Below are 27,172 nucleotides of genomic sequence, written 5' to 3'. Positions count from 1 at the left end.
AGTTTTGGTTCTGCCTGGAAGTGGATGCAGCTCAAGGGAGGGTTGCATGTAAAGGGGTGTGTGTGTGTGTGTGTGTCTGTGTGTGTGTGTGGTACTTTCCAAAGATGGGTACAACTTTCTGCAAACGCTCATGCAGTGTAATTGAGCCAATCTTTCCTTTAAGAGGTAGAGTTTTTATTCCTCTACATGAATCTGGGCTGCCTATGACTTGCTTTGGCCAGTGGAATGCTGCCAAAGTGATGGTACCAACTTCTAGCCGTGAAAGGAAAATAAACCTTGGGGCCCCAAGATCACTAAGCTAGGCCAGGCTCGGCGGCTCACGCCTGTAATCCCAGCACTTTGGGAAGCTGAGGCGGGCAGATCACCTGAGGTCAGGAGTTCAAGACCAGCCTGGCCAACATGACGAAACCCCGTCTCTACTAAAAAAATGAAAATTAGCCAGCTGTGGTGGCAGAAGCCTGTAATCCCAGCTACTCGGGAGGCTGAGGCAGGGAAAATTGCTTGAACCCTGGAGTTGGAGGTTGCAGTGAGCCGAGATCGCACCACTGCACTCCAGCCTGGACAACAGAACCAGACTCTGTCCCCCCACCAAAAAAAAAAGTTGCTAAGCTAAAGAGAAAAGTCAAGCTGGGAACCGCTTAGGGCAAACGTGCCTCCCATTCTATTCAAAGTCACCCCTTTGCTCACTGAGATAAATGTGTATCTAACTGCCTCATTTGGAGAGGCTAATCAGGAACTCAAAAGAATGCAACCATTTGTCTCTTAACTACCTATGACCTGGAAGCACCCTCCCCGCTTCCAGTTGTCTCACCTTCACCTGGCGTTTTCCCACGTTTCCAGACTGGACCAGTGTACATCTTGCACATATTGGTTGATGTCTCATGTCTCTCTAAAATGTATCAAACCAAGCTGTGTCCCTACCACCTTAGGCACATGCTGTCACGACCTCCTGAGGCTGTGTCACAGGCGTGCGTCCTCAACCTTGGCAAAATAAACTTTCTGAATTAACTGAGACCTCAGATTTTTGGGATGCATATAATCTTAGGCCTTGAGAGCCCTCTCGTAGTTTCCATATTTTTGCACTCTTGGATGCTGGCACCAAGCAAACCTTGGCTATCCTGCTTAAAGGGCCATTTGGAGAGGGGCTCTGGAGGGCGAGGGTCCACATGGAGGAAAACAAGGTTCCCCGGCTGACAGCCAGCACCAACTGCCAGGCACATGCATGAGGCCGTCCTGGATGTTCCGCCCAGCTGGCCCTCCAGCTGCAGGTTGCCACACAAATGAGCCCAGGTTAAACCAGCCAGGAAGTCCCCATGCAACTCACAGGGTCATGAGAAATAATGACTTGTGGTGGTTTAAAGTTTCTAATTTTAGGTGCAATAGGTAACTGAAACAGCCCACAAGGGTGTGAGCCTGTGGAGGGTGCACTTCCCACCTGCTGAAGCTTCTCAATTCCCAGGATCCAATCCGGATAAGACTCTTGTTCTCAGTGTCCTTGATGGAAATAGCAATGAACTTTTTGCAGATTGGATCATCTCAGGGGAATCCCAAAGATCAGAAACTATTTTCTTTCTCAGAATCTTCCACACAGCATTGAGCCTTAGGAATTTCTAAGAAGGATCTGGAATGAAAAGAAATCTTTTGAAAAGGTATTTGTATAGCTTCACTTCAGCAAGATTCATGGTGGGTATTAGACTAAGTGCTGGTGTTAAGCCAAACCATGTTTCTCAAAGACTCATCTGGCCTCAAGGTTGGCAGGATCAGAGTGGCCTCCCAGGATCTATCACATCCTCAAAAGAGTTGGTTCAAATGGCATGTACCCAGATCTCTTTGAGCTAGTATGATACTCCCTTGAGTCAAAGGCTGCCACATCACATCTCCTTTGAGTCCCCCTAAGTACGACCCCAGAAGTATTGACAAAATAGTGCTATTCCTGAAGATTTCAGGAGGACATAAATGAAGAGATTAAACTGCAAGCTACCAAAACTTCCATCTTTGCTAAAGACCCGCATCCAGGCTGAGCACTCACGCCTATAATCCCAGCACTTTGGGAGGCCAAGGCAGGTGGATCGCCTGAGGTCGGGAGTTCAAGACCAGCCTGACAAACATGGAGAAACCCCATCTCTACAAAAAATACACAATTAGCTGGGCGTGGTGGCACATGCCTGTAATCCCAGCTACTAGGGAGGCTGAGGCAGTAGAATCGCTTGAACCTGGGAGGCGTAGGTTGCAGTGAGCTGAGATGTGCCATTGCACTCCAGCCTGGGCAACAAGAGTAAAACTCCATCTCAAAAACAAACAAACAAAAAGCCCTTATCCAATGGTCATGCCACTCTATCTGGCCATGTAAATTCTCCTCCTGGTTTTCTGTAGCAACAGCCTTCTGAGGAACCTCACTCTGCCTTTCAAAACCTCTTCAACTTGTACTCTTCATCAGCAAAGTACCTCAACATGTATGCCTCTGGGGGAACTCATCCACATGCCATTTAAAGATATTTCCAGCAACATCATCTTCACTAACCCAGGACGGCATTTTACAGTGGATTACGTGCCTGCTGGATGTGTTGTACTTGACTGAGTTAGAGAAAATGCCACACTTTGAGACGAATTAAGATTCTGTTTATTTAGCCAGCGGCTAAGAAACGGCTAACGCTTAAAGTTCTCTCGGCCTCGAAGAAGGGGCTAGATTTTCTTTTATACTTTGGTTTAGAAAGGGGAAGGGGGTCTAGTTAAAACAATTTTACAGAAGTAGGCAGAAAAGTTAAAAGGATAAATTGTTACAGGAAAGTAAACCGTTCTAGGTCTAGGGGCTTTAAGGCTATTACAAGCTGTTAGACCCAGGGCTTTGGGCGTTATCAATTGGACGAATTCCTGGGAACTGCAGATATTGCTCGCCACAGTATCTTATCAGTTAATTGCATTCTTTGATGTGCTGGGAGTCAGCTTGCACAAGTTAAGTCCTTGAGGAAGGGGCTGCCAGTGAAAGAGCCAAGATGGAGTCTGTCTGGCTCTCTTAGCTAAGGGAGAGTCAATACGGGTGGAAACAAGGCTAGGTGATTAAAAGAAAGGGAGAGTCTAAGAACAGGGTTACTAAAAACAATGTTGGGCATTACATTCCTCGCTTGTGTTTTTGGGGAATCAAATCGTTGATTCTTCAATTATAACAAGGGGGTGATATTGAGTCTTAAGATACATAAGTTTGACAGAAGCTATGCGTTGTTTTACAAAATTAAGAAACTAATATACAAGGTCCAAAAATTAGACTTAATAGTAGGATGGGGAGGGGGTCTGGCTACCTTCGTAATTAGAATAGTTAGCTCTGGGTTCTAGTTGAACATGCTTTGATACTAAGGGATGTTATTTTCTTGTTCTTGTTGGCGCTTATCTAGATTTTCTTGCACTTTCTGGAGTGTATCTTTTATTACTAAGAATGGTGGAGGAACAGTTAAATCAACTTTTTCAGGGGGTTTCTGGAACACAGGGTTGCTTAGATCAGTTAAAGGCCTGACTGACTTGGGTGGGATTTATGAGACTAGGGTTTTTTTGGATGGTGAACATAGTCTTAACATTAAATCCTGGGATATAAAGTCTTAATCTTCACGACATGCCATGATACTATTGAGTTGAATTAAGGTCATGGGCAGTTATAGTAAGAGGATTACATTTTTTTCTAGTACATAATTTAGGATGAGAAGCACGACTTATGGAAAGAGTTGAAGATCTAGTTGATCTTTTAGAGTAGGTGGCGAAAGTTACACATGTCTAATTCTTGACAGCTAGCATCAGGGTGATTTCTAGGAGACAGGTAAAAGTCAATATTTTGGAGTCTTTTTTCTGCACTTTTTGAGCTTCTACACTTAGTTTGGCTCTTGGAGTGTCTGAATCTTGCTGCAAGGTCGACACTTCCTGCTCCTGGGACTGGCAGATTGTGTCGCTTTTTGTGGGTATGGGCTGGCTTTGGGAACAGTACAAATAAATCAACTGCAAAGGAGACTTCCTTGGAGGTACTGGCCTTCTAAGTGGTGTTTGCAAATACACGTCCTGTTGTCAAAGAGGTGAAGAGAAAGGAGTAGGAAGGCACAGAGGATGTAACGGGCAAAAAAAATAAGTGAGGTAGATAAAAAGAATGAATCTAATGGCTTCACCTGACTTAGATGCAGTTTTAAGGGGACTGACTTAGGCCTGGGGACTTATGTTTTTAGTTGGGCTCTGTTGGCCTTTTTGATGCGGGAGTGATGAATCTAAGCAGGAATGCCATCTACTTTCAGAGCCATTGGCGTCGTGAGGATGACGGTGTGAGGTCTTTTCTAAGCAGGAGTGAGTCTTTCTTTTTGGAACATTTTAACAAACACTAGGTCTCCTGGCTGGAATGAATGGCAGGACTTTGGTCAGGAATTGGATTGGGATGGACTCCTTGAACAAGTAGCAGGATGATATCTTTTACCTGTTGGAGAGACTATAGGTACAGTAATAAATTCGTTTGTGATATTTCTGCTAATTTGGCATCTCTTAGCTTAGGCAAGATAGGCGGCGCCTTCTTATACATGATTTCCAAAGGTGAGAAATTAGCCTGGTAAGGGGTACACCTTCCTTTAAGTAGGGCTAAAGCAAGGAGACTTACTTAATTTACACTGCTTTTTAAAGATTACTTTTGTAAGAGTGTTTTTTAGGGTGTGGTTCATGCGTTCTACTTTCCTAGAGCTCTGGGGTTGATAGGCACAATGGAGCTTCTATTGAATGTTTAACGCCTTACTGACTGACTGAGCTATAGGTGAGGTGAAGGCTGGTCTATTATCAGACTTTATGGCAGCAGGCAGCCTATATTGAGGGATGATTTCATTGAGTAAAAACTTAACTACTGTGTTGGTGGTTTCGTTTTTGGTAGCAAATACGCTAGTCTATTTGGAGAAGGTGTCTACTAGTACTAGAAGGTATTTGTACTTAGCCTGGTGTGGTTTTACTTCTGTAAAGTCAATTTCTTACTTTTTTCTTGGTGACTTTTTTCAGAGACAGTGGCCTGGGCTGGGCTTAGGACTTTGTTTGGCATTTACCTGAGCGCAGGCTGTGCACTTGAGAGCTGCTTAATCTGTTAGGCTTTGAAGACGCGGGATCTAAAAATGGCTCCGGAGGAGCTGAGGTAGCTTTGCTCTTAAATGGGTGGTAGACTGTAGGTAACTGACTAAAGTTTCTTTAAGAGTTCAGGGTGTGAAGATTCTAGAGTCAGGAAGAATCTACTAACTTTCCTGATTTTTATTGGCTCTGAGATCTAAAGCCAGTTTTTTGTTGTTGTTGTTGTTGAGTATACGCGATTGTCAGGCAGATCTGGCTGTGGAAAGGAGACTGTGGGCAGCAAGTTTAGAGGCGTGACTGAAAGTCTCGCTGCGATCTGAGCTGCTGAATCAGCTTTATGGTTACTATGGGCAACGGCCGTGTTTTCTTTTTGATGTCCTTTGCAGTGGATCACAGCTACCCGCTGAGGTGAGTAGCCTGCTTTCCTGGTAGATGGCTTTATGTACATGCACAGTAGCAAAGGTGTACTTGCTGTCAGTATAAATGTTAATACGTTTATTCTTACATTATGGGAGAGCCTGAGTGAGGGCGATCAATTCAGCCTTTTGTGCTGAGGTGTTCGCTGGTAAAGCTTGAGCTTACAACACATCGGTCTCCGTGGGAACAGCTGCACTGGCTTTTCATACTTCCTGCTTGAGGAAGCTGCTACAGTCTGTGAACACGGTGGCATCTGCCTTTTCTTGGGGCACATCTTGAAGATCAGATCGGCCAGTTTCGATAGTTTCTAACAGTTCTTAACAGTCATGAACAGGAATAGTGGAGTCTGAGCCGGGAAGTAGTGTAGCTGGATTTAAACACTTTGTGGGAGGGAAAGCCAAACGAGGCTGATCTAACAGTAAACTTTGATACTGCAAGATGCGAGAATTTGACATCTATTTGCCCGAAGCATTTTGTGGTAAGGTCTTTACGGCATGAGGAGCTGTAAGGGTTAAATTTTGGCCTAGAGTTAACTTATCATCTTCTTGGGCCACGCTTGCTGTAGCCGCTATGGCTCACAGACAACTTGACCATCTAGAGGCCACAGGATCTAGTCTCTTAGATAAATAGGTCACTGGGCATCTTTAGGGTCTTAGAGTCTGAGTAAGCAAGTCTTTAGCAACTCCTTGGCTTTTATGGAGATATTAGGGAGGGCTAAAGCAGGGGCTTCATTTAATGCTAAATTAACAGACTATTTCATTCTATACTTCTTGGATAGCGGCCACCAAGATTTTTGTTTGTCTTTTGAATGCTTTCTCAGCGGCCTTTTCAGCTGCCTGTGTTGCTTGTTTTTGTTTTTTAAACTTTTGATTGTCAAAAACTTTTTGGGCTATTTCTAAAAGCTGACTGATATTTATTCTAGCAAATCTTTCTAGTTTTTGGAGTTTCTTTTTAATATCCGGGGCTGCCTGAGCCACAAATGCCAAATTAAGAGCACGGCTATTTTCGGGAGCTGCCGGGTCAAAAGGGGTGTAAATCCGATAAGCCTCGTGGAGGAGCTCTAAAAACGTTCTTGGTGACTTATCGGGCCTTTGGACAACTTCGGTCGTCTTACACAAGTTTATGGGTTTCTGAGCGGCTCTTTTAATACTTGCGAGGAGATACCGGTGAAAATCGCCTAAAGCTCCCTTTCTACTTGAGGAATTTGGGTCCCAGTTAGGCCGGGTAGAGGGAAAGTCCTTCTCAAGGAGGTCTCTAGCTTCTTCTTCCGGTCCATTGGCTGATGTGAGGAAGTACTTTTTGGCTTCTTTTCGGATACGTTCTTTCTTTTCAGAGGTGAAAAGGGTTAAAAGGAGCTGTTGGCAATCAGCTTAAGTGGGCGGGTGAGTCCTGAGTACAGACTCTCTCAGAGAGGTCAAAGCCTAGGGCTTTCCAGAGAAGGGAGGATTATGGATTTTCTAATTATATAAGTCAGAAGTAGAAAAAGGGACACAAACTAAGAAGGGTGCTGAGCGCTCGTCACCTGGAGGGACTTGTGCCTCTCTCAGTGGTAGTAGAGAGGCTACTTCTTCCTGCAACGGTCGCGACTGTGCAGGAATGAGTGGAGGAATGAGTTGAGGCAATGGGTGGCGAGCCTACAGGGGACGTCGTCGAGGAGAAATGGGATAACTTTAAGGGAGCAGGGTGGTTGTAAGGGGGTGGGACTGGGTGAGGGAGACTCTCCTCTTCTTCAGAGGGAGGCAGTAAGGGGGAGCTGAACCGGCTGAGGTTCGAGGCGGAAACGCGGCCTGGCTTAGGAGGACCTTGGAGGTGAAATTATGAGTGGCGCATGAACGAAGCCATGGAGGGGGCTCCTGACTAAACTTAGCTATTGATCAATGTAGGGAAACTGATCAGGGTGGCGAGGAGTTTTAGTAACAACCTGCCACACAGCTTGAACAACTGTGAAGTTCAATGACCCTTCAGGGGGCCACTTGACTTTAAACTTTGGCCATTTTATTTCGCAGAGTGTCTGGAGCTTGCCTTTTTTAATGCAGACTTTATAATCCTCTCAGAAACTGAGAGAAAAATTCTGCAGCATACATTGGAGAGGGCTTTAACTTTTACAAGGCTGGGAGGAAGTGTTTCTTTTTTTTGTTGTTGTTGAAGGCAATTTAATAAAATTTGAGCATCGATATTAAACTTAGCATGGACAGAGAAACTTATTTCTTGGGGGATTGGAGTACTGAAAGAACAGAATCAACATGACTAGAAAGGGCAGAAAAACTACAACAGCTACTAATACTTGCTACATTACTATAGCTATAAGATTGAGGGAGGAGGATTAGAGCCAGCCTGAGATCTTCTGTGTCAGTTTGATCTAGACATTCTTCTTCTTCTAGATCTGTACTTTAAATACTTTTGGTTTCTTTATGACTTAAAGGCAAATAGCTTAAATTTAGCTTTTTCTTTTAAGGGTTTAAGGAGTGTGAGTAGAGCCAAGTCCTGGAGACACTGAACTTGCTGTCACACCAGAAAATGAGATGGGTGGGGTAGGGGGCAGGGATAAGGCAGAAAAGGACTACTCGGATCATTTTTCAGATGGGAGAGTAGCCAAAGAGGAACAGAGTAAGAATCTAAATGAAGTAAAGCAGTAGGGGCATACGTTTCTTTACTCGGTGTTCTACTTAAGGGCACAGGAAAAGTTACAGAATGACAAAAGAGGTGAGCAAGGAAATCTGCAGGGTGGCTGTTTTGAACTTACTACTGGTTTAGTTTAGAGGAAGTCTAATCACTTGGACGTGGGGTATGACAATATAAATACTTACAACTTTCATGGTGCTAGAAATCTTAATGAGGCAAATGTTTTTCTCACTTATTCTTGTAACAACACTTGACTTGCTTCTGGCAGAAAAGACAGGACTGTGGTGGCCAGCCTAAATGACTGATGAGAAATTAAACCTCCTGTGACAAAAAATCAGCACTAAGGACTTTGAAGAAGTTTTTGCTTAGACGTCTTGGGCAATATCAACATCTTGACATGCAAAATTTTGACAACTACTAACAAGAACAATAGACACTGAACAGAACAATAAACATAAACAATTGATTTTAGGGCATGTAAACAGTTAGAAGACTTTCTTCCTTTTTTTTTTTTTTTAAGACAGACTAGGGGAGAGGGGGTCCTGTGATGGGATCAGTCAGATGCCTGCCTGGCCGCTCCCCCTGAGGGGACTTGGGTTCCTCTTAGCATTGGCAGGCCGGTATAAACTTCCGGTTCAGATCGAGCTATGCCTGATGCTGCCTTAAGCCTTATGAAGTCACCACGGAACCGAAGGTGAGGGCCCACTTGAACTCTGTAGCTTTCGCCGTGGAGCTACAAACTGGAGGACAAGGGCTTGCGCTTCATTCATTCATTATTTACACAGAGTTTATAACAGTTTTTTTTTTTTCTTTCTTGGAGATTCTTCAAGAAACTTGAACAAGAGAAAGATGAGAGATGAGAGACAGAAAAAGAGAGAGAGAGAGAGACCGGTCTGCCAGAAACCAGGACTCAGTCCTCCAGCATCCTGGGATGTGGACTGAGTCAAAGGAGGGCCCCTGTCAGGGCCACTTCCCTCCTAGACAGAGACACAGAGGTGCCTAACAGAAAACCAGGGCTCTACCTTCTAGCATCCTAGAGAAACGGACAGAGTCAAAACAGGGATGCCCTCGTCAGGGCCGCTTCCCTCTTACTAGAACTGAAGTCAAATCTGACCTACCTGACCTCGGGGTCAGAAGCTGAGGACTCAGAGGTGGAATTTTTGTTGGCACCCACATGTTAGTCGATCCGCTCTCCTCTGGAAGATGGTCAACTTTCGGGGACCTGAAAATTTTTTTCAGGTGGCACCCCCCCAGAAGCTGGCCATCCTTCCGGGGGAGACCGGAGTGAGCCTGGCTCTCACCTGGTGGCGTTTCTCGCTCGGACCTCCAAATGTCGTACTTGAGCGAGTTAGAGAAAATGCCACACTTTGACATGAATTAAGAGTCTGTTTATTTAGCCAGCAGCCAAGATACGGCTAACGCTTAAAGTTCTCTTGGCCCCGAAAAAGGGGCTAGATTTTCTTTTATACTTTAGTTTAGAAAGGGGAAAGGGGGGTCTAGTTAAAACAATTTTACAGAAGTAAAGTAGGCAAAAAGTTAAAAGGATAAATTGTTACAGGAAAGTAAACAGTTCTAGGTCTAAGGGCTTTAAGACTATCACAAAGTGATAGATGTGGGGCTTTAGACATTATCAATCGGACGAATTCCTAGGAACTGCGGATATTGCTAGCCACAGTATCTTATCAGTTAATTGCATTCTTAGATGTGCTAAGAGTCAGCTTGCACGAGTTAAGTCCTTGAGGAAGGGGCTGCCAGTGAAAAAGCCAAGATAAAGTCTGTCTAGCTCTCTTAGCTAAAAGAAAGACAATTCAGGAAGAAACAAGGCTAAGTGATTAAAAGAAAAGGAAAGTCTAAGAACAAAGTTAATAAAAACAAGGTTAGGCATTACAGATGGTGTCATCTTTATATTCAGCACAGTGTTTCTCCTGAAACTTCAATGGAGTGCTCCTACTTTGATAACTTGGGCCATGCCAAATAAATTGAATTTCTCTTTCTTAACAACAGATGTTTGAATACAGCCCCGTGTCCCTCTCTGCTCCTTCCTGCCTTCTTCCTTCCCTTCATTTTAAAGAGCACGGTTTGCAAACATTTTCTTGAAGGCATCAGATAGTAAATATTTTAGAATTCGTGGGCCATACAGTCTTTTGTAGTAGTTACTCAACTCTGCCACCCAGAGCATGAAAGCAGCTGATATAGGTTGAATATGTGTCCCCGCCCAAATCTCATGTTGCAGTGTAATCCCCAGTGTTAGAGGTGGGGCTGGTGGCAAGAGATTGGATCATGGGGGTGGATTTCTCATGAATGATTTAGCATCATCCCTTTGGTCCTGTTCTTGCAATAGTGAGTGAGTTCTTGCAAGATCTGGTTGTTTACGAGTGTGTAGGACCTCCCTCCTCACTCTCTTGCCCCCGCTTCCCCTTCTGCCATGATTGTAATTTTTCTGAGGCCTCCACAGCTCACCAGATGTCAGCATCATGCTCCCTGTACAACCTACAAAACTGTGAGCCAATTAAACCTCTTTCCTTTATACACTACCCAGCCTCAGGTATTTCTTTATAGCATGAGAGAACAGCCTAATCCAGCAGCCAGAGAGAGTATGTAGCAAATGGGCATGGCTGTGTTTCAATAAAACTTTATTGACAAAAACATGTGCAGGCAGGTCAGATTTGGCCCATGGGCCTTAGTGTTCCAACACCTGCTCTGGAATATTCTCTTCAGCCTGGATGGATGTCTCTACATTTTTTTTTTTTTTTTTTGAGACAAAGTCTCACTGTCTCCCAGGCTGGAGTGCAGTGGTGCAATCTTTGCATGCTGCAACCTGCGCCTCCTGGTTTCAAGCAATTCTCCTGCCTCAGCCTCCCAAGTAGCTGGGATTGCAGGAACCTGCCACCACAGCTGGCTAATTTTTGTATTTTTTAATAGAAATAGGGTTTTACCATGTTGGCCAGGCTGGTCTCAAATTCCTGACAAAAGGTGATCCACCCACCTCAGCCTCACAAAACACTGAGATTACAGGTGCCCACCACCACACCTGGCTAATTTTTGTATTTTTAGTAGAGATGTGATTTCACTGTGTTGCCCAGGCTGGTCTCGAACTCCTGATCTCAAGTGATCCACCTGCCTCCCAAAGTGCTGGGATTACAGGTGTGAGCCACTGCAGCTGCCACCTAGATTTTTTTTTTTTTTTTGACCATTGCTTATTTGGTTTGAGTTTCATTATCTCCCCCATTGTGGTAGTCATTTTCTGAATGCCTGTTAGTTTGCCCGTCTCCCTCCTCTGAAGTCCCTAGAGTCAGATGAACTCCTCTGCAGGTGAAATGGTGTAACACTCTCTAGTGCTGAATTTTGAGCAGGAGAAAGAGAGCAAGAGTGACCAGCACTCTTGGAAACTCTGGACTCCTTACAATTTGGTGTCTTCTCTGCAAAGGTTGCAAACCTGTTAACCCACAGGCCAGAGAGAGAGAGAAGCCAGAAGCATGATCTGTTAAGCTTGAGTTTAATATTTGATGCACAGAGATCACTGAGTTTTTTGATAAGAATTAGCGGGGAAGACACAGCCACAGAGAACAATTTCTATCCCCAGGTGAGGATTCAGGAGATAATTCTGCGAACAGAACTTCCTGAGAACTGAGATAGGGGAAATCGCTGGTATTAGAAGGGTGAAAAGGTCACTAATTAAGGCTACGACTATGCTCTGAGAGGCAAAAGAAGAAAATGAGACTGCCAGGCATGAATAATGGGAAATCTTTGATGGAATTAGCCATGCAGAACAGATACTAAATGCATCCTCATTCTTCTCATAGTCAAAAGTTTTTGCTTAAGCTGGATGGGAAAAAGAGAATCCCATTTCACTAAGTATAAAAGAAGGGATTTTAGAGAAGATCTCAGAAGAAAGAGATGTGGGGGTTTGGTGAAACTCACCAGAGGCTGAACCCTCTCCAGCATAACACAGGGATTGGGAGGAGTGGGGTGGCCTTAGGCCAGGTGGATGGCCCAGTGCTGCTCTCTCTGGACTTTCTGCTCTCTCTGGACTTGTTTGCTAGCTGAGCTCATCCATTTGCATAATTTTCAGTGCCATTTCTCAGCTGATGAGTCCTGAACTTTTGTCTTGAGGCTAGACTTCTCCTTCAAACAGCAGTCTTAAACACTCAACTTCTTTCTTCTTTTTTCCATTTGTCAACTTATGAACACCTCAGCCTTGTTACATCCAAAGCCAAACTCATGGCTTGGAGTGGTAGGTGATGGCTGTAATCCCAGTGCTATGGGAGGCTGAGGTGGGAGGATTACTTGAGGCCAGGAGTTTGAAGCCAGCCTGGAAAACACAGTGAGACTCCCTATCTACAAAAAAAAAAAAAAAAAAAAAAAAAAAATTAGCTAGGCATGGTGATGTGCATCTGTAGGATCTGTAATCTTGCTACTTGGGAGACTGAGGTGGGAGGATCACTTGAGCCCAGGAGTTTGAGGCTGTAAAGGGCTATGATTGTACCAGTGCACCCCAGCCTGGGTGACAGAGCCAGAGACCCTGTCTTAAACCCAAAGCCAAACTCTCTTTTTCCTCCTCCTTCTCCATGGGCTCTGTCCATGCCATCTCTGTACTGTAAATGGCACCACCCCCTGCTGAGCTGCTCAAGGTGGTCATAACTCATGTGTTGTGCTAACTCTGCTTTTGACCTCTTCTCCAGTCAGCAAGTTCTGTGATTCTAAACTTTATCCAACTTGTCCACTCTCTCTATCTTCACTGTCATTATCTTTGCCTAGGACAGTGCTATCCCAGCTGGACTACAGCAGCAGCCTCCTAACTGGTCTTAACTGTTCCTCTGCACTTGCTCTCCATGCTCAGCAATCCATTTCCCATCTGGCAGCTTCAGTGATCTTAAGGTGTCCATTGAGTTTCATCCCTGCCTTTCCTGCCCATGGCACATAGAATAAAATCGAGACCCCGAGTCTTCTGCCTGTTCCTGCCACGTCTCCAGCCCTCTCCTATCTCCTCCCTTTGGCCTACTCTATTTCAGCCACTCTGGCCTCCTTTTGTTTTCTTGGACTTTCAAACCTTTTTCCACAACAGGGCATTTGCACTTGCTGCTTCAGCCTGGAATGATTTTCCTCTGCACCTCCCCAAATTAGACAATCCTTTAGGCCTCAGCTAAAATGGTGCTTCCACAGAGAGCTCTTTCCTGACCCCTTTATAAAGTGGACTTCCCTGCTCTTCTCCACTTTAACCTCTTATTACTTCTTGTTGCGGGAAGTCAGGGACCTCAAATGGAGGGACTGGCTGGAGCTGCAGCAGAGGAACATAAATTGTGAAGATTTCATGGACATTTATCAGTTCCCAAATAATACTTTTATAATTTCTTATGCGTTTCTTTAATCTCTTAATCCTGTTATATTCATAAGCTGAGGATGTACATCACCTCAGGACCACTGTGATAATTGTGTTCACTGTACAAATTGATTGTAAAACATGTGTGTTTCAACAATATGAAATCAGTGCACCTTGAAAAAGAAGAGAATAAAAGTGATTTTTAGGGAACAAGGGAAGAAAACCATAAGGTCTGACTGCCTGCAGGGTCGGGCAAACAGAGCCATATGTTTCTTCTTGCAGAGAGCCTATAAATGGACGTGCAAGTAGGAGAGATACCACTAAATTATTTTCCTAGCAAGGAATATTAATATTAATACCCTGGGAAAGGAATGCATTCCTGGGTGGAGGTGTATAAGTGGCTGCTCTGGGAATGTCTGTCTTATGCAGTTGAGATAAGGACTGAGATACGCCCCGGTCTCCTGCAGTACCCAAAGGCTTACTAGGCTGGAGAAAAACTCTGCCCTGGTAAATTTGTTGTCAGACTGGTTCTCTGCTCTCAAACCCCGTTTTTTGTTGTTTAAGATGTTTATCAAGACAATACATGTGCCGATGAACATAGACCCTTATCAGTGGTTCTGTTTTTGCCCTTTGCTTTGTGATCTTTGCTGGACCGTTATCAGTAGTTCTGCTTTTGCCCTTTGTCCTGTTCCCTCAGAAGCATGTGATCTTTGTTAGACCCTTAGTAGTAGTTCTGCTTTTTGCCCTTTGAAGCATGTGATCTTTGTACCTACTCCCTGTTCTTACACCCCCTCCCCTTTTGAAAGCCTTAATAAAGACTTGCTGGTCTGAGACTCAGGGGGCATCACGGTCCTACTGATATGTAATGTCACCCCCAGCGGCCCAGCTGTAAAATTCCTCTCTTTGTAGTGTCTCTTTATTTCTCAGCTGGCTGACCCTTATGGAAAATGGAAAGAACCTATGTTGAAATATTGGGGACAGGTTCCACCAATAATTCTTTCATGGATTTACTTATTTTTTGCCCCCCTCCATATCCTAGAAACTCCTGGAGGGCAGAGCCATGCCTGCCATCTTCATCACTGCATTACCACCACCCAGCACAGTGCCTGGCACAAAAGAGTTGCCCAATACATAAATCAGGATGAATGGATAAATACACGGATAGGCACTTTGAACTACAGATGAGCTTAAATACTTTGTGTTTCTCTTAGTCAAACATGTGCAATTAAGCATGTGATAAATGGTATGACCTCACCTGTGTCTTTCCTGATGTTCTTTGCAATCACTAAATGAAGTCAATTGTGCCTGTTTTGACAGTTCTGTTTTCAACCTAATGATCTGTTTCTTTTAACTTCTGGCTGTTGGCTTTGTTTGGTTTGTTAGCCTGACAAAATGGCAGATATTGTTATTTACTCTTTTGTTTAAATGTCACGAACTTTCAAAATGCCTTTGTTTTTGGTAAGAAACCCTAGTTAGGACAGTCTAGTGGTCAGGATGATTTGGGTTCTGGTGCAGTAACAACAATATCCAAATCTCAGTGGCTCCATGCAGTGAGGTATTTGTTTGTTTGTTTTTGAGACAGGGTCTCACTCTGTCACCCAGACTAGAGTGCAGTGGTGCAATCTCAGCTCACTGCAACCTCTGCCTCCCAGACTGAAGTGATTCTCCTTCTTTCTCAGTAGCTGGGATTACAAGCCTGTGCCACTACTGTCTGGTTAATTTTTGTACTTAGTAGAGACAGGAGATCACCATGTTAGCCAGGCTGGTCTTGAACTCCTGACTTCAAATGATCCACCTGCCTTGGCCTCCCAAAATACTGGGATGACAGGCATGAGCCACCGTGCCTGGCCAAAGTGAGGCTTATTCTTGGTCACGTTGCATGTCTGGGCTGTGTTAGGGCATTGTGGGGTGGTCTATTCATTGTGTTCACTCAGGGACCCAGGCTGACAAAAGCCCCATCTCTCCAAGTGTCCTTGATCACCACTTCAGGGGAAAGGGAATGTGGTGGATCACAGAGTCTCTTAACACTTCCACCTGGAGGTGACTCAAGTTGCTCCTGCTCATGGTTCATTGGACAAAATGGATCACAGAGTCATGGGCAACTTCTCTGTCCCTGGAAGGGGAACCAAAATATGAATAGCTACATTGATTTTCACTAGCTATTATGCAGAAGGCCTCATTTAAACACAGATACTTATTTGTGTTTTGAAGCTAATTGTAGTCCATCAACCTTCACAGAAGATATGTGCACTTCCAAGATATTATTAAGCAAAATTTTTTTTTTTTTGGAGACAGAGTCTCACTGTCTTGCCCAGGCTGGAGTGCAGTGGCATGATCATGGATCACTGCAACATCTGCCCCCTGGGTTCAAGTGATTTTCATGCCTCAGCTGCCCAAAGTGCTGGGATTACAGACAGCCACCACTGTGCCTGGCTAAGTTTTGTATTTTTAGGAGAGACAGGGTTTCACCATGTTGGCCTGGCTGGTCTGGAACTCCTGACCTCAGGTGATCCACCTGCCTCAGCCTCCCAAAGTGCTGAGATGACAGGCGTGAGCCACTGCGCCTGGCCTTGAGTATGATTTTTTATTCGGAAGGTCAGAGTTAGGGTTTTAGTCTAAGGACAATATGATGTGAAGGTGAAAAGCAGAGCTTGGCTGTGAGTTTGCTGGGATTCCTGTGCTGCTTCTACAGCTCTTTGGCTGTGTGACCGTCACCTTTGGCAAGTTCCTTTACCTTTCTATGTGTCGGTTTCCTCATCAATAAAATGGAAAAACTAATCATAATCATAATATCTATTGGTGTTGGGATAGCAAAGTGGTTGACACATAAGGACTCAAAAATAGTTTTTTGTTTTTTTTTGAGACAGAGTCTTGCTCTGTTGCCAGGCTGGAGTGCAGTGGTGCAATCTCAGCTCACTGCAAACTCTGCCTCCTGGGCTCAAGCAATTCTCCTGCCTCAGCCTCCCGAGTAGCTGGGATTACAGACGTCTGCCACCACTCCCAGCTAATTTTTGTATTTTTAGTAGAGACGGGGTTTCACCATGTTGTCCAGGAGGCTCTCGATCTCTTGAACTCATGATCCACCCACCTCAGCCTCCCAAAGTGTTGGGATTACAGGCATGAACCACCGTGCCTGGCTCTAAAATACTATTATTAACTTTGGGTGGTTGTTACTATATTTTGTGAAAATCAGAGTTCAGTACCTTTTAACACTGGGTTGGGATCTATCCCTGAAGGACCAGGTTTCTAAACAGGAAGGCATGGAGAGAGGGGCAAAATTTTAGTGGATGTTGTAATGACTTTTGGTATATGGACCTGGGGCTGAGTTCTAGCTGGGGCCACCAGGTAGCAAGGTGGACTTTGCTAAATTCTATCACTTTCCTGGGCCTCAGACTCACTTGTTACAAATGGGGTTAAAGCATCCCTCTTTCGGGGCTAAGATAAAGATGATTAAGTAAGAGGGAATGAAAGGAACTTCCATCAATGGTCAAAGGTATTCGTTTAAATTTTTTTTTTTTTTTTTTTTTTTGAGATGGAGTCTCTCTCTGTTGCCCAGGTTAGAGTTCAGTGGTATGGTCCCAGGTCACTGCAACCTCCATCTCCTGGGTTGAAGTGATTCTGCTGCCTCAGCCTCCTGAGTAGCTGGGACTACAGGTGCGTGCCACCACGCCTGGCTAACTTTTGTATTTTTAGTAGAGACGTGGTTTCACTATGTTGGCCAGGATGGTCTCGATCTCTTGACCTTGTGATCCACCCACCTTAGCCTCCCAAAGTGTTGTGATTACAGGCATGAGCCACCGCGCCCGGCCTATTTAACTTCTATATTACTTTCCTATTGGTGGATTTACCTGTGCAAACTGAGCAGCTTAAAACACCACGCAGTTATTATCTGTTTTCATGAGCCAAGGGTCTGGGCAGGGTTTAACTGGGTCTTCTATTCAGGGTGACAATACTGCAATCAGACTGTCAGTTGGAGCTGTGGTCTCATCAGATGCTCAGTGTCCTCTTCCAAGCTTATTCAGTTTGTGGACTGAATTCAATTTCTTGCAATTGTTGAACGAAGTCCCTCAACTCCTAGAGCTGCCACCTCCAAAGACAGCTCACAGCATGGCCATTTGTGTCTCCTTGGAGGCTAAGGTTTGACTCTCTGAAACTTCACCTTTAAAAGGCTCACCTGATTAGGTCTGGCCCACCTAAGATCATCCTGCTTTGGATGAACTCAAAGTCAGGTGAGCAAATGTGCTTAACAAAGCAAGTGTGACCATAATCACATTTGCAAAATTCCTTCCCCTTGGCCAAATCACAAGCTCTGCACACACTCAAGAAGAGATGATGATACAAGGAGCAGATATAAAGGAGTGGGGCTGCCCTAGAAATCTGCCCATTACAACTTCCTTTCTCGAGGAACAGCAGGCCTGGGGAGAGATGATCAGGGATGAGTGTAGCCCACAGGTGGTGAGTGCATGGTGCTGGGGTAGGATGCAGAAGGCTGAAAAGCAAGTATGAAAAGCCTTCTCTGGGCCAGGTGAAGTGTCTCATACCTGTAATCCCAGCACTTTGGGAGGCTGAGGTGGGAGGATCACGAGATCAAGAGATCAAGACTATCCTGGCCATCCAACATGGTGAAACCCCGTCTCTACTAAAAATACAAAAATTAGCTGGGCATGATGGCACACGTCTCTAACAACACAGCTTCCCAAGTGAGCAATTCCTGTCACGGTTAAGGGCTCACAACTCTAAGAGGGTCCATGTGAGAGGGTCGTGATTGTGAGAGGGTCATGATCGATTGATCAAGCAGAGGGTACGTGACTTGGGGCTGCATTCAGCAAACCCCATCTCTACTAAAAATACCAAAATTCAGCAAAGTCTCTGGATACAAAATCAATGTGCAAAAATCACAACCATTCTTATACAACAATAACAGACAAACAGAGAGCCAAATCATGAGTGAACTCCCATTCACAATTGCTTCAAGGAATAAAATAGCTAGGAATCCAACTTACAAAGGACGTGAAGGACCTCTTCAAGGAGAACTACAAACCACTGCTCAACGAAATAAAAGAGGATACAAAAAAAGGAAGAACATTCCATGCTTATGGGTAGGAAGAATCAATATCGTGAAAATGACCATACTGCCCAAGGTAATTTGTAGATTCAATGCCATCCCCATCAAGTTACCAATGGCTTTCTTCACAGAATTGGAAAAAAGTACTTTAACATCCATATGGAACCAAAAAAGAGCCCGGATTACCAAGTCAATTCTAAGCCAAAAGAACAAAGCTGGAGGCATGACGCTAGCTGACTTCAAACTCTACTGCAAGGCTACAGTAACCAAAACAGCATGGTACTGGTAGAAAAACAGAGATATAGACCAATGGAACAGAACAGAGCCCTCAGAAATAATGCCACACATCTACAACTATCTGATCTTTGACAAACCTGACAAAAACAAGAAATGGGGAAAGGATTCCCTATTTAATAAATAGTGCTGGGAAAACTGGCTTAGCCTTATGGAGAAAGCTGAAACTGGATCCCTTCCTTACACCTTATACAAAAATTAATTCAAGATGGATTAAAGACTTAAATATAAGACCTAAAACCATAAAAACTAGAAGAAAACCTAGGCAATCCCATTCAGGACATAGGCATGGGCAAGGACTTCATGTCTAAAACACCAAAAGCAATGGCAACAAAAGCCAAAATTGAGAAATGGGATCTAATTAAACTCAAGAGCTTCTGCACAGCAAAAGAAACTACCATCAGAGTGAACAGGCAACCTACAGAATGGGAGAAAATTTTTGCAATCTACTCATCTGACAAAGGGACCTATGACTTTCTTATAATCAAGAGAATATGGCAGAGGTGAGGGGATGTAGTGATTATGTTAGATAGGATGTTAAGTTGTCTTGCTAAGAGGCTGTCTGTCTTGCTGGCTTTGAAGATGCCAGCTGCCATGTCATGAGTGGCCCATGTGGCAAGAAGCTGAGGGCAGCAAGAAACTGGGGCCCTGAGTCCAGCATCCTGCAAGGAACTGAATGCTGCCAACGAAGAGATGAACCGGGAAGGAGATCAATCACCAGTCAAGCCTCCAGATGAGAACCGAGCCCTGGCTGACACTATGACTACAGCCTTGCACTGAACCCAGCTGAGTCACGCCTGGATTCCTGACCCACAGAAACTGTGTAGTGATAACTATGTGCTGTCTCAAGTCACAAAGTTTGCAGTAGTATTGTTGTATAGCAATAGATAACTAATATAAAAACTTTCTTACATCGTGTACATTACTGAGGGAAATATAGAACTTGGATTTAAGCTCTGATTTTAGAGTTGTGGTCTCAGTCTCCCCAGGGAGACCTGTACTGGGAGACAGTTATGCCAAGCTGTGATGCTGTGATGACTGTTCTCTTCCTACCCAGAAGCTTTCAATAGGCATGTCAAGCATGTGACCCCAGCTACATATACCAAATGCATTTCTGACAAATGCCAGGACATCGTGAGCTTTCTTGTTTTACTTAGAGCTCCATAGAGGAAGGACCATCTCTGTCTTTTTTTTTTTTTTTTTTTAAGAGTCTCATTCGGTCACCCAGGCTGGAGTGCAATGGTGCGATCTCAGCTCACTGTAGTCTGCCTCCTGGGCTCAAGGGATTCTCCAGCCTCAGCCTCCTGAGTAGCTGGGATCAAAGGTGTACATAACCACACCTAGCTAATTTCGTATTTTTGGTAAAGATGCGGTTTTGTTATGTTGGCCAGGCAGATCTTGAACTCCTGGTCTCAAGTGATTCACCTACCTTGGCCTCCCAAAGTGCTGGGATTACAGGCAAGAGCCACTGCACTTGGCCTGTCTTTTTTATGCTATGTCCACGTGCAACAGCCCAGTGGTCAGCACACAAAGGGGTCCAAATGTGAAAGGAAAGGGCAAACACAGGGGAAACATAGGGGTGTTCAGAAATAGTTCCCAGGTCACTGCCTGTTTCAATATGTACAGTCCTGGGCCCCACCCACAAGATTCTTACTTGACAGGTCAGAGTTGGAGATGGGGAGCTATCTGGTTAAGAGGGATCCCAGTGCATCTTGAGGCAGCTGGTTGTTACACTGCATTGTAAAAATTACCCCCCAAAGATGTGAAGGGAAACAGAAAGCCATAGGCAGGCTAGAAAAGAACACAAGTAAAACATGAACAAGTTCATTACAGAAGGACATTCTCAATCACAGCTGCATGTCAGAATCAGCTGAGGAGATTTTAAAACCCTAGTATCCAGGCTCTGCAGCCCAGATCAATTATTACAGAATCTCTTAGGGATGAAACAGTATTTTGTGTGTGTGTGTGTGTGTGTTTTGAGACGGAATCTTGCTCTGTCACCTAGGCTGGAGTGCAGTGGTGAGATCTCAGCTCACTGCAACCTCCGCCTCTTGGGTTCAACCCATTTTCCTACCTCAGCCTCCTAAGTAGCTGGGATTACAGGCGTGCACCACCACGCCTGGCTAATTTTTGTATTTTTCATAGAGGTAGGGTTTCACCATGTTGGCCAGGGAGGTCTCGAACTCCCAGCCTCAGGTGATCCTCCCGCCTTGGTCTCCCAAAGCGCTGGGATTACAGGCATGAGCCATTGCTCCCAGCAGTATTTTTTTAATGAGGCAAAATTCACATAACATACAAGTGCCTCTATGAAACCATACACTTCATTATCATTAAATACATTCACAATGTTAAGCAATCATCATCTCTGTCTAGTTCCAAAACATTGTCATTAACACCCCCTGCCCCCCCAAAAAAAACCCTGTATCCATCAAGTACTCTCCATCCCCTCCCCTTTCCCCCAGCTCCTGGCAACCACTTACCTGCTTTCCGCCTCTATAGATTTGCCTATTCTGGACCTTTCACATAAATGGAATCATGTAATATATATAATAACTAAAAGGTAGCAAAAACCAAGATGGCCATTTGGTTGATGAATGAATAAACAAAATGTGCTGTATCCATACAATGGAAGTACTGGTGCCTACTACATGTGGATGGAGCTTGGAAACATCATGCTGAGTGAGAGAGAGCCTTGGTATTGTCTCATCTCCCCAGGAGATTCCAAGTTGCAGCCAAGGTTGAGACCCACTGACAAGCAATGGATATGGTTGGGTGCAGATGAAATAAGGCAGCCAGGGGCAGGAGGGCTGTCTCATTGAAGATGACTATTTGTGGATGCCTAGCAGGGGTGGGGATGAGGTGTGATAACAGCAACCCCAATCTCAACACAGCGTGACCGATTTTATCTTCAGCCAGCTGATACGCCTCATGGTGTTTGAACACAGGACATCTCTGCCTCCCAGGTTCAAGTGATAACTCCTGCCTCAGCCTCCCAAGTAGCTGGGATTACAGGCATGTACCACCATGCCTGGCTAATTTTTGTATTTTTAGAAGAAACGAGGTCTCGTCATGTTGCCCAGGTTGGTCTCGAATCTCTGGCCTCAAATGATCCACCCACCTCAGCCTCCCAAAGTACTGGGATTACAGGCATGAGCCACAGTGCCCAGCCTCCAAATTCTATTTAAAGTTTGACCTTCCACCTCCAGAAAATGCAAACCTTTGCCCAAGTCACAGTGGGACACCCCGGAGTTAATTTGAGAGAAATGTGCTTTTAAAAACAACTCCGGGCCAGGCGCAGTGGCTCACGCCTATAATCCTAGCACTTTGGGAGGCCGAGACGGATGGATCACGAGGTCAGGAGATCAAGACCATCCTGGCTAACACAGTGAAACCCCGTCTGTACTAAAAATACAAAAAATTAACCGGGCGTGGTGGCACATGCCTGTAAGCCCAGCTACTCGGGAGGCTGAGGCAGGAGAATCGCTTGAAACAGGGAGTCAGAGGTTGGAGGGAGCCGAGATCGCGCCACTGCACTCCAGCCTGGTGACACAGAGGGATTCCGTCTCAAAATAAATAAATAAATAAAACCCTCCGATATGAACACCAAACTGGAATCACTCCATTGACTTCCCTCCGCCATTCAGGGGGAGTGATCGTGATGGTGCATGAGTGTCTATTTGCATTGAGTCTTAATGGAAAATAAGGTTGTGTCAGTCAAAGGAAAAACAAATCACAGCCCAGACTGGAGCTGTGGATTAATAAGATGGCTGATTGTTGGTACAGGCTTTCCACAGCAATATTAAAACTGAAAAAATCAGCAGTGAAGCTCCCAGCCACATTTCTGCCAAATGATTTGGGGGAAAACAACAGAGGCACTCCTCATCTTTTCCTTCGCTGCACAAAGTGGGTTTGGCTGGAAATGCCAAATGTGCTTGTTGCTGGGATCTTTCCAATGAAAGCAAGCTGGGAGTCAACCTCCTGCAGCCGCAGGCCAGAAATGGGTTTAGACCAAACTATTAAATTAACGCTGGTGCACATCTAAACATTTAACTCCCTCACAGCAATCCAGATTAATTTAATATGCTTTCTTAATGGCATTCTGCATTTCTCATTAAAGCCAATGAATGTCCATCCCTCTGTGATAAATTAGGGCAAAGAAAATTCATATGTTTAGGGCATAGGGAAGGAGGAGTTTTTGGCTGTTAAAAAAAAAAAATGTACTACAAATTGCCTTTGAAAGTTTAGACATCTTCATCATAAACACAAACATTCCTCTACAAAAAGGGACCTCAAGTAACCTTAAGCTGGAGGGCCCACTTGAGTATGTTTTTCTTCTCATTCTTTCTTACCTTCCCTCCAGCCCACCCAACCCACATTCAGTGACCAAGTCACGTGGGTTTTACCTCCTAAATCTTTCTCAGATCCGTTCACTGCTCAGCCACTCTCCTGACACCACCATAAACCAAGCCACCATCACCTCCAGCTGTTTGCAAATGCCTCCTGACTGGCCTCTGTCTTCCCCTGGCCTTCTGACAATCTGCACTCCTCACAGGGACCAAAGCAATCACTTCAGAAGGTGCATCCAAACTGATCACTCACTTTCAATGGCTCCCACTGCTCTGTGGGTTAACAACGATAAAAGCTCGGCCGGGCGTGGTGGCACACACCTGTAATCCCAGCACTTTGGGAGGCCGAGGCGGGTGGATCACGACGTTAGGAGATCCAGACAATTCTCGCTAACACGGTGAAACCCCGTCTCTACTAAAAATATAAAAAAATTAGCCAGGTGTGGTGGCGGGCGCCTGTAGTCCCAGCTACTCAGGAGGCTGAGGCAGGAGAATGGCGTGAACCCGGGAGGCGGAGGTTGCAGTGAGCCGAGATCGCGCCACTGTACTCCAGCCCGGGAGACAGAGTGAGACTCCATCTGAAAACAACAAGCAAACAAGCAAAAACAATGATAAAATCTCACCTTTACTGAGCACACACTATCTCAGTCCATCCCTACATTAGCCCTTGATTTCACCAGTAGGGAAGCTGGGACACAGAGTAGTTACGTGGGATGCCCAAGGTGGGACCACTCGTGTGAAGTTTCCACACCCTAATGTGAGACCCTCCATGACCTAGCCCCTCTCTTTCTCCAGCCTCATTTCCCGATTCTCTCGCTTGCCCTGCTGGCTTCAGCCACACAAACTTCTAGAAAGTCCCTTAAATCTGGCTGAGCACAGTGGCTCACACCTGTAATCCCAGTACTTTGGGATGCTGAGGCGGGTGGATCACGTGAGATCAGGAGTTCGAGACCAGCCTGGTCAACATGGTGAAACCTTATCTCTACTAAATATCCAAAAATTAGCCAGGTGTGGTGGAGGGCACCTGTAATCCCAGCTACTCCGGAGACTGAGGCAGGAAAATCGCTTGAACTCAGGAGGCAGAGGTTGCAGTGAGCCAAGATCACACCACTCCACTCCAGCCTGGGCGTCAAGAGTGAAAGTCTGCCTCAAAAAAAAAAGTCCCTTAAATCTGCTGTATGCCCATCAACCTCAGGGACTTCACTATGTTGTTCCTCACCCCGAAATGCTGTTCGTCATTTCTCCACCTAGCGAACTCATCCCACCCCCTAGGCCTCTCCTGAAGTGTCATCTCTTCAAGGAAGATTTTACCTTTTTAATGTAACTATTAAAATATAATTCAGGTACCATATGATTTGCCCATTTAAAGTGAACAAATCAATGGTTTCAGTGCATTCACAGAGCTCGGCAACCACCATTATCAATTTTAAACATTTTCATCACCCCAAGAAGAAACCCTGTATCCATTAGCAGGTACCTGCCACTTCCTCTTCCAACTAAGCCGTGACAATCTACTTTTTTGAGATAGAGTCTCTGTCACAGGCTGGAGTGCAGTGGTACAATCTCGGCTCACAGCAACCTCCACCTCACGGGTTCAAGCAATTCTCCTGCCTCCTGAGTAGCTGGGATTACAGGCATGTGCCACCACGCCCATCTAATTTTGTATTTTTAGTAGAGACACGGTTTCTGTCTTCATAGATTTGTGTGTTCTGGACATTTCATATAAATGAAATCTTATGTGACCTTTTTTGACTGGTTTCTTCCACTTAGCATAATATTCTCATGATTCATCCATGTTGTAGCATGTGTTAGTACTTCATTCCTTTTGATGACTGAATAATAATCCATTGCATGGTCAAACCATGTTCTATTTCTCCACTCATCAGTAGACAAGCATTTGTGTTGTTTGCACTTTGGCGCTATTATGAAAATGCTGCTATGAGCATTTGTGTGCAAGTTTCTGCACGGACATATATTTTCATTTCTTTCATAAACTGGAGTGGAAGTGCTGGGTCATAGAACTCTGCATTTAAGCTTTTGAAGAAGTGCCAGACTGGGTAAGAAAGAATGCCTTTCCTCACCAAGTGAGACTGAGCTCCCTCTCTCCATTTATACATTCTCTTTATGCTCTTTGCTTCTCTTTCAGAGCAATTCACGCTGACCTGGGTCACCCTCAACTTAAGGCTCACAAATCCCCTAGACCCTCAGGGTCTACACTAAATGTGATGAAATATGATGCCAGCCACATATTTACTTTTGCATTTTGTAATAACCGCATTTTAAAAGGTAAAACAAAAGAAGTGAAGGTAATTGGAATAATATCACAGATTTAAACAAATCTATCCAAAATACCAGGTCTACATGTACAAAATATTCTAACATTAACAAAATACTTTGCTGTCTTTTTATATTAACACTTCACAATCTAATGTGTATTTGACACTTCTCATACATCTCAGTATGATGGTAGCATGCCATATGGGGGACCTTCCCATGATGCCAATGATAGGCCCTCCTTCTCCTGGGATGATGCCAGTGGGACCTGCTCCTGGAATGAGGCCGCCAATGGGAGGCCACATGCCCATGATGCCTGGGTGCCCAATGAAGAGACTTCCTGCCCGTCTCATGATGGTGCCCAGTCAGCCCAGAATGACTCGATGAGACAGATAAGGATAGAGTGGAGGCCTCATTACATCAGTGTTGTTTTTTGTTGTTGTTATTGTTGTGTTTTTTTGTTTTGTTTTGTTTTTGAGACAGAGTCTTCCTCTGTTGCCCAGGCTGGAGGGCAGTGGCACGATCTCAGCTCACTGAAACCTCCACTTCCTGGGTTCAAGTGATTCCCCTGCCTCAGCCTCCTGAGTAGCTGGGACTACAGGCGTGCGCACCATGCCTGGCTAATTTTTTTTTTAATTTTAGTAGAGACAGGGTTTCACCATGTTAGCCGGGATGGTCTCAATCTCCTAACCTCGTGACCCGCTTGCCTCAGCCTCCCAAAGTGCTGGGATTACAGGCGTGAGTCATGCGCCCGGCCTGTATGAGTTTTATATTTACCTGCTCCCTTCACCAGGAGATCATGCTGCTGTGATGCTGGCTTTTCTTAACAGCATAATGAAGACTTGCCCCCTTGCCCTATCAAAGAGAATAGTTTTGGAGGGGAGAAGTGGGACCAAAAAGATGCAGTTTTCATTTGTATTGGGAAATGTGAAAATAAAATTGTCAACTCTTTTAGTTAAAAACAAAAAAGAAAAGGAAACAAGATGTGGGGCTGCCATATGCAATACCGTGGATTACAAGGATCTTCTACTCTGGAGGAAAATATTGTCTTTGCTGAAGCCAGACCAACCTGACACAAAGACCTTTTGTTTTTTTAATGTGACTGTGTTTTATTTTACAATGTGTAATTCACTTTAGAAGGGCAAAGTACCTGTCTGGGGAAGACTATTTAATTTCCTGCATTTATTTAGAATGTTGGCTGATGTTATTATGAAGGGAAACAGCTGTAACAAGTGAGTGCCCCCCACATAGACACAGCTCATGAATTCACAGGGCAAAGGAATTTAACAGCAGCCTCCTAATAGCTGGCCTTCTTTGTGGTATGGAAATAATTATCAGCATGTAAAAGACTATATATATATATTCAACAATTCTGACCCCTGCAAAATTCAAATCTACAATTGATTTGCTTCCTGGGCTCCTGAAAACAACTTAGTCAAAATTGTTCAGAAATAAAATCAGCCAATCGTTGCCCCTTGGGGACGCAGGACAAAGCAAGTCAGCCATGACCAATGTGGAGTCGGCCATACACAATTACATGCAGACATGCAGGACATCGAGTTCCTGCTATGGTCCCTCCCCAGTCAGGCCCCCATTGCCTGGGCTGCAGCCAGAAGCATTCAGGCACAAGTGCATTCAACAAATACTTATTTAATTGTATTGGAGGTTAGAGGGTTGCGGTTGATGAAGGTATATTAATGGATCCATGTCCTCCCTGTATCCAAGATTCTGCCATTTGTCTCTGCAGTTCCTCCCACTGAAGAA

General features: G+C 44.7%; 1 long non-coding RNA gene across 1 annotated transcript in view; it reads right to left on the bottom strand.

The window, feature by feature from the left end:
• Positions 1-1,036: 1,036 nt before the first annotated feature.
• LOC134761826 (uncharacterized) overlaps positions 1,037-27,172 on the bottom strand; it is a 50,478-nt gene continuing 24,342 nt past the window's right edge. The window contains exon 2 of the long non-coding RNA XR_010140971.1: positions 1,037-1,621. This is a non-coding gene — a long non-coding RNA (uncharacterized LOC134761826). The remainder of the gene's footprint in view (positions 1,622-27,172) is intronic.

This window comes from Pongo abelii, chromosome 7 (genome assembly GCF_028885655.2).
Source record: "Pongo abelii isolate AG06213 chromosome 7, NHGRI_mPonAbe1-v2.0_pri, whole genome shotgun sequence".
Classification (NCBI taxonomy): domain Eukaryota; kingdom Metazoa; phylum Chordata; class Mammalia; order Primates; family Hominidae; genus Pongo; species Pongo abelii.
Note: the sequence above shows the minus strand (reverse complement) of the source record. Positions and strands in the feature narration are given on the sequence as shown.